The 8,467-nt window shown below is 39.7% G+C and overlaps 1 protein-coding gene across 3 annotated transcripts in view; it reads right to left on the bottom strand.

The window, feature by feature from the left end:
• Positions 1-8,467, bottom strand: part of NTN4 (netrin 4) — a 97,808-nt gene that overhangs the window by 48,663 nt on the left and 40,678 nt on the right. The gene's annotated exons all lie outside the window — the stretch shown is intronic.

Raw genomic sequence — 8,467 nt, 5'->3', positions numbered from 1 at the left:
CCTTCCTTCCTTCCTTCCTTCCTTCCTTCCTTCCTTCCTTCCTTCCTTCCTTCCTTTCTTTCTTTCTTTCTTTCTTTCTTTCTTTCTTTCTTTCTTTCTTTCTTCTTTTTGAGCCATTTCATTAATTAGTGAATGGAACAGAAGGGAGAATCAATGTTAATTTCTGGTTCAATATTCAAATATAGATGACTTAGATAGATTACCTATCCCTATAAAAAAGGGTCTTTTTAATAAGAGCTTTTTCTTTGGTAGCTTATTGGGGGTGGAGATGGGGTACAACAGTAGGGATTCTACGTGAGTTATTACTCTATCACTGTGACTTCAAGCAAGTAAATTAATCTCTCTGTATCTATTTCTCTTATCTAAAGAATTGAAATAAAAATATCTACCTTCTTACTTTTAGTAAGAATCAAGTGAAACAATGCATGAGAAAGGGCTTTATAAAATATAAAGCAGCAAACCTTTAGTGGTGAGAATAGTCTCTGCTCTCCCGTGTTCTCACTTCCCTGCTTGCTCAGTTTAGATTCTATAGCCCATCATGATAATTGATCCCTTGAGTCCATCCTCATCTCTCTTGCCCCTCCTGTCCTTTACCTCTCCTTTTTTCTCTGTTCTTGGCATAATGTCAACTCTGGTTAGATCCAAATCTTTAACAGCACAACAATAGCAAAAAGAGAATGGGCTTCAGTGTCTGACAGGCGAATTTAAACCGTGGCTCTACCCTTTCTTCACTTTTGGGAAATCAGTTAACATTTCCAGGGCTCACTTCCTCATCTATGAAAGAAAATGATAATAATGCATCATTCAGTTGTTGAGAAGATTAAATTCAATAACATTTGTACCATGGGCAGCACAAGGCCTGCTATATAGTAAGCATTCAATTGGTAGTAACTATTAGTAGTAGTATTGATAATCCATGACAATATTCTTTTCCTCTGCTGAGAGGATCTAGAACTAATTTGTAGATGCTCACTTCCAAACATGAATATAGATTTTACTATATAAAAAATTTTAAAACTCTGATTTAATGTTCTTATTTAATAACTTTATTGATTGTTTTTAAGCCCTCTGTTCTTTTCCTTAATACCTTGAAGAGTCAAGACCTTTCAAATGATTACTTCTGGCTTACTCACAGCATGGTAAAGAATTTTTAAAAAGAAGATAAAAACTACGATCTTAAATCTGTTCTGAATTTATAAAACATGACATATATGTAAACATAAATATGTGAATAAATGTATTCAGGTTTAGATGGGGAAAACTCTAATAATAAAACTGTATGAATAATTTTAAAACTTGCCTCACACAGCTGGGTAACATTTTCCTCGAACCCCACAGGTCTCAATGTTTGATCTTAGATTTGAACACATCAGTCAAAATACCAATACTTTTTTATAATGAGTTTCTGATTACAAAATTAAAAAAAAAAACACCTTAACAAGTATAACTGAAGAAATTTAAACAATTCTCCTTGGTATTCTAAGGCTTCCTTGCTATCCAATGGATGATATTTTATAAAACAATGAAACTTTCTATGTTCCTTCCTATCACCATCCATCAACCAACAGCTGTAAAGTCACCAGCTGCTAGGGAAAAGAACTAAATTAGTCCTCTCCAGCTGCAAAGAAAAAAAGCTTAAGATCTCCTCTTCACTTAATTTCTGGGATCTCAGCAGGCTGGAATCACAGTACAGTTTTTCTTGCCACAAAACCCCTAGCCTTATAAACATGTCAAACAACACATAAGCTACGATTTATTTTTGACGATACTGAAGAAGATGAGTTTGTTGGAGAAGTAGTGGAAGTGGCTGAGATAATACAATATTATAATAGCAGCAACAGTAAGTAGTGTCTATCACATCCTAGGTATTAGCTATCATATTTTTCAACCTCACAATAACTATATAAGATAGATATTATCCTCATTTTCTTAGGAAACTGAGGTTCAGTGAGGTTACTTAGTAAATGGTGTGGTGAGTCAAATCCAATCTGTTTGACTCCATTGTTAGGGTATCATCACAATGCTGTTCTGCCTTCCAGTAAAATGAACAGATGAGGAAAAATTGAAATGGTGAAGGATAAATGGAATAGATCTAGGAAGAAGGGGAAACATGAAAGAAGTGATGCTACTTTAAAAGCTACAAGAGGAGTTTTTAAGGTAAATAAATCTGACTTGTATCCCACTTTGTACCTTTTTTTAGTTCCTTCTCCCAAAGAAAGAGAATAACCCTAAAATCTTACATATCTTAATCAATAGACAAGCTATCATTTCCATTAACTGCCTTAATTCTCTATCATCGGCCATCAAAAGTTCTAGCCCATAAAATGAGACTTTATTAAGTAATTAGTCGTTCTCACAACAATATTAGTTGTAGCTGTCTATAAAGCAACAGCTTTCAAACTTTAGCAAGCATCGTGATCATCTGGAGGGCTTGTTAAACACAAATCCTTAGGCCCCATCGCTAGAATTTGATTCAGTAGGTCTGGGGTAGGGCCTGATAATTTGTATTTCTAACAAGTTCCCAGGTGATGCTAATGCTGCTGATTCAGGGACCACACTTTGAGAATGACTGCTATAAACCATGCTAAAGAAGGTTAGATTTATACACACATACTTGGGACAAGCTGACTAGTAAAAGAATAGCATTTCTTGAGAGGCTATCTTTCATTCTGCAGGCACAATTTACAAATCCAGTTATTTATTTCCACCTATAATGAAAGGTGTTCACAGATACACAAATGTGGAAGGACGATTGACCTTATGGTCATGTCTTTCATGAGGCAAAAGACTGTTTTTAATGTGCAATTTGCTCAGCTAAGCAATCATTGGAATAAGAACACCACATTCAAAAGAGGCAACCATACCCAAATTTAATACCAGGTCTTTATAATCCAGAAAAAAATTATATAAAAGTAAAATGCATCTAAGCTGAGGGATGAAATAATCTGAAACCAGAACCATTCACATTTCCAACAATAAGTCTTTCCTGAACCAATTGTTTATGGCTTTTTTTTTTTTTTTAGAATTGAGACAGCAAGGATTCTCATGGAACTAAATCCCCAGCAGCCAGCATAGCCTTGGCCACATAGCCTGTTTTTTACCTCTTCCGAGCTCTAGCTCTAGGTCTGACTTGGTCATGCTTTGGTTTCAGCACATGCTGTAGTTACAGCACTAGAGGCTACCACCACTGCTGGCAGAAGTCAAAATCAGTATGGAAGCTGGGCAGCAGGAAGCCACAAAACTAGCATTATTTTAAAAGGAAATTGCTTCCGATTTCAAAGCAGCCTTAGATTAGTAAGGAAATGAGGTTTCCATCCTATAGGGTCTTCTGGAATGGAGAATGCTCATTCTAACATCCTTTCGAAATGGAAAAACACTTACTATATAATCCCCTTTACTCGGTCGGTCATCCAGATCCTCTTTACAGGTTGACAGTCTCCCTCTACTTTTCTTTCTTTTCTTTTCTTTTTTTTTTTTACAGAAGGGAGTCTATAGTAAACTTATTGTAACTGAGAAACCAGACTGCAATAAGTCTACATGATTAAAGCAGATGGTGGTTATCTTTCCAAAGGGTAAAGCCTGAGCCCAGCTGGCAGCACACAAAGATTAAAAAACAATGCCCAGAATAACCTCTTTCTTGGTTCTATCCTGCACTGCCTAACTCATGATGTGAAATGAGTGACTGCGGAATAACCTCTTTCTTGGTTCTATCCTGCACTGCCTCATGATGTGAAATGAGTGACTGCACAACAGCACTGAACAAAAGTATGAGGTCCAGCTGGGCAGAGGCAACAACACAACAAGAAACAATTAAACAATCATTGAAGAGGATGCTAAGAGAAAATGCAGTTGCCTTCTCTCTGCTGTTCTTTGCCAAGAAAGCTGAGGGTACGGGATGAACAGTAAATTATATTCTTTATTTGTCAAATAGGTGAATTCTTAAAGATGAAGTCGATGATCAATCAACTAGTAAAATAGAATGAAAATTTTGGCTAGTTATAAACTTTTATGCCTAAGAAAAACAGTGATAAGGGAGAAGAGAGGAACATTAAAATGACTGCAATTATTAATTAAAAAAGAGAATCTTCTTTCTTTTATTCTCAAATATGACAGGAAACAGCAACTTATATTTTCCTTGCTGCAGTAGCAAGCAGATTTGCTGGTTTTCACAAAACACAACTTCTGTAATGTGGTTTGTTGATAAGATTGCTCAACCACGGGAGGACAAACAGGCTAACTGTTAATGTTTGAACTAGGTCTTCTTTCAAAGCCTCTTATATAGGCTATTTCTCATGCTGGATCTACAGAGGAACCCCCCAACCCCAACAGCACAAGGTGCCTCAGTTAAAGCTCCTGCAGTACTGCAATGGCATGATTGACAGATTTGGGGGGACTATTAATTTTCTTCCACATGTAAACTCTTTTGGAAAAGCTGGAGATAAAAGGATGGGCAATCATCTTGTTTAGGGCCAAAAAGTTCCAGACACCAGCTATAGATGTCTCTGCCCAGTTTCCCTATATGTCCTTTTCCGAGAAACACATTCAATCATTGAGTGTTAAGCACTGTGTTTGAAAAAATGATCTTCCTACCACCATCTTCCTTCTCTCATCCTTTGTGTGAATCTCACAACAGCAAAGGCTGAAGACAGGAAGGTGGTCTCTGTTCCCTCTCACCAGAGAAATCACTTGGCATCCTGGTGAATGGCATGAGCAAGGTAGCCCAGCTGACCAAGGTGACCCTGCAACAGAGATGTAGGCAACCTTTGTCGTATGGATGGAGAAGTCCTTGGTCAGCTGCTCCATCTGTTCAGGCTTTAGCCCTGTGAAACAAAACATGACAATGTGTCCCGGGATGTGCTTCCAGTTGTGGGAGAAGACCAGCTGAGCCTGCATGCTAATGATGAGGTCGGCCATGACTTTAACTTCTTGCGACCACCGTTTTTGAAAATCCAGGCTGGTCAGAATAGTTGAAGCAATCTGGGTCCCATTGAGAGGAAGATTGGAACAACTTGGACTGATCGAGATCTTCAACTGTGATTCCACTCTTTGGCTCAACATCTTTGCAGACCGCAGTGAAGTCTCCCACACTCTCACCATGGAAGCCCATGTTCTTGGCATAGGATTGACAGAGACAAACATTAACGCCCTTTTTGATGAAGTAACACATAGCCCAGACATCCTTGTTACTATCACCACTGGCAAAAACTCAGTAGGTCATGCCAAAAAATGCAGAGAAATTCTTTTTCCTCACTGCTGTTGCTATTTCCTTCCATTGATCAAGACAAAGTCCACTCCTTTAAGACTGTGGGCACGGGTGTACAGAATGCTTTGCTCTGGCATTTCTTAAATGCCCTTCTTAGTGTCTGTGAAGTCAAAGCCACAAATCTTGGGTTCATAGTATACATAACTGTAGCCACACGCCAGCGTCCAAATCTGCCTTTAAAAAATTATTGAGAGTCCAGAAAATTCCAGGTACTCTACTAGGGGCTAGACATTAAAGGAAACCAATAGGTTCTGCCCTCCTTGTCTTTATGTTTTAGTGAGAGAGACAGAAATGTAAAATAAACAAAACATGAGATAATGATACACTGAGAAGATAATTTCCTTTTTTTTTTTGCTGCAATCTGGGCCTCTGCCACAAAACACTAGGAAGCATGTAAAGCTTTCCATTGTCATCCCAGTAGGCACCACCTCCCAGACTCATCTTTTTGCTGTTGGTATGTCTCTCTTATAAGCTTCTGTGACTCCTAGGATGGGATCTGGGGCTCCCATTTCCACATGGGCCCACCAAGAGCTGGCTGTGGCAGAGGCTGAGGAAGCAAGGCCTAGGAGGAAGGCGGCAATGACCCTGGATAGGATGCAGCCAGAGTGCAGCAGAGCCCTGCTCGGCAGCAAGGTCAGGTAGTACTGGCAGGATGGAGCTCGGGGCCAGCAGGCACAGACACAGGGGCAAGGGCTTATGGTTGACAGTTTTCTTGCTGGCAGAAGACTGTATGGAATAGTTATATTTGAAGACTTTTGCAAGTCTCTAATAACTACATAATCACCACTTGTTGAATTTAGCAGAATAGAATTTTCTTTTTAAGTCAGAAAGCCAGTTTTAATTTCTAAAGCTCTGGCATATATTTGTAGTTGGTGCTGATGATGGTCACTTCCCAAACTTGTACCAAGGTTTTTGTGTAGCCAGCAAACAGAGTTTGACCATCAGTAGACCAGGCCAAAGAGGTACACTGGGGTGGCTCTGCCTTCCTGCTGGGACTGATAACTTCTTGCTTCAGTTCTTCTACAATGATCATGCCCTTCAGATCCCAGATCTTGAGTCTGGGGCCCATGGTGGCACAGAGCCAAGCAGCAGTTAGGGCTGAAGCACAGGGTGATGATGACATCCCCACCATCTAGCATATAAAGGTGCTTGCCTTTGTTGAGGTCTCATACCATGGCCTGGCCATTCTTGCCTCTAGATGCATAGAGGGATCCATCTAGAGAGACGTTCACAGTGTTCAGGTAGCCTAGGTGGCTGATGTGGTTTGTCACCAACTTGCAGTTTTGACAGGTTCCATACCTTGCCCATCTTGTTCCAGCCACAATAGATAGATAATGGTGGGATTGCAGCTGTTGGGTGAGAAGCAGACACAAGATATTCAAGTGTCTCTCATCCCAGACGGTGGATTTGCATATACCCGGAGAATGTAAAGAAACATCTAGAATTTTTCTCTTTAGCTTTAGAAAGTGTTGCTAACTTTTTGAAAGTTTACATTCAGAAGACTTCAAAAAAAAAAAAAAGAGAGAAACTATTGCTTTTAAATGCATACTCATGAATATTTTAAAAGGCTCCTAAGAACTCTGGTAATTCAATTTGGTTGATCAGAGTCATTCAGGTTGTCTCAGAGGTCATTCACTTCATAGATATGGCCTATTCTGTGGCCTGCTTGTGTCTGTCTCTTTGGCCAGGACTCTACTCTGAAGTGATCCTACAAGGCTTGGATTACAGGCTGCTATGACAAAAGGTATAAACTGGGTGGCTTGTAAACAGTAGAAATTTATATCTCACAGTTCTGGGGGCTGGAAGCCTAAAATCAAGTGCCACCGTGGTCAGGTTCTGGTGAGGCTCTCGTCCAGGTTGCAGACTGCCAACTTTTCCTTGTGTTCTCACATGGCAGAAAGAGAGCTAGCTAGCTAGCTGGCCTCTTCTTATAAGGACACTAATTCTAGTCATGAGGACTCCATTCTCATGACTAATTACCTCCCAAAGACCCTGCCTCCACATACCATCACGCTGGGATTAGGGTTTCAACATATGAATTTTGTGGGGACACAAACATTCAGTGTATTGTAGCCTAGGCTCTCCTTTCACCATTCACTTAAATATAATGGTAGAAATATACCAGCACTCGACCTCACCCAAACTGTACTCCAGTAGGTTGACATGTCTCTAGAATATCTGGGTTATTTTCTACTTGAATTATACCCAAACTCAATCAACTTAGACATAACAAATTATTCCATCTTTTATTTGAAGCAATATTAGTTCAAAGACCCATTAGTGTCAAGAAACTAGTTGGTGATTGTTGAATGATGCTGTACTGTCTTCGCCTTGGGAGCCCTAGCTCACTTCTAGATGTCATAACATTGTTTCTATTTTTGTTACTCTCTGGCTGCTCTCCTAGTCATTTTAGTCACCCCATTGTTGCTCTGTACCCCAGTGACTCAGCCCAGCCAACACTAACTGTCCTGCTGGCTAACTGGCTCATGGTCCCTCGAGGCCCTCTCCTATATCAGGACTGGGGGAAAAAAAAAGAAAAATGGAAAAATAAACCTTTTACAATATTAGGATGCCTTTTAAATTTTTATTTTTTTGTTTTGCTTTGATCAGAAGTATCAGAAGAATATAAAACTAAGAATTGTAGTGCCCTCCTCCTTGCTACCTCTTTGCCTAATCCCCATCCCAGATGCCAACAAGGAGCTTGCTGTCTGTGCCGCTTCGTATGTTTTTTGGAAGAAGGTGAGGCGAGAACAAAAATGACAGTAATTTTTCATCATCTCTCTATTCCTATGTTGCTATCATTCAATCAAACATCTATCAAAGAAGTAGCTCTGGCTCAAGTAATACACTAGGTTCTGAGGATACAAAGATGGCACAAGCTCTGTCCTCAAGGAGTTCATGATCACCTGGAAGATGCAGACAAGTAAAAGTTTAGAAGAAAGTACAAGGAGATGTGTGAATGTAGAGGAAAGAAAGCTTAACTCTGCCTCAGGTAAGTGGGGGTCAGGCCATTCCTCCCAGAGGAGAATTATTATTCATTCTATTGGCTGGACAGCAAAAGATATACCAGGCATTAAACTGGGGTTCTTATTTTTTCCACTTTCAAATCTACTCAACAATGGTCCCCATTTATTGTCAAGCTGGCTTCTGTGTGATAATGCCACTAATATGATTATGCCAGCTTCTCCAACTGCTCGTCTTACA

The sequence above is a fragment of the Pteropus alecto genome, unplaced genomic scaffold (genome assembly GCF_000325575.1).
Source record: "Pteropus alecto unplaced genomic scaffold, ASM32557v1 scaffold94, whole genome shotgun sequence".
NCBI lineage: Eukaryota > Metazoa > Chordata > Mammalia > Chiroptera > Pteropodidae > Pteropus > Pteropus alecto.
This window is presented reverse-complemented; position numbering and strand designations above follow the sequence as displayed.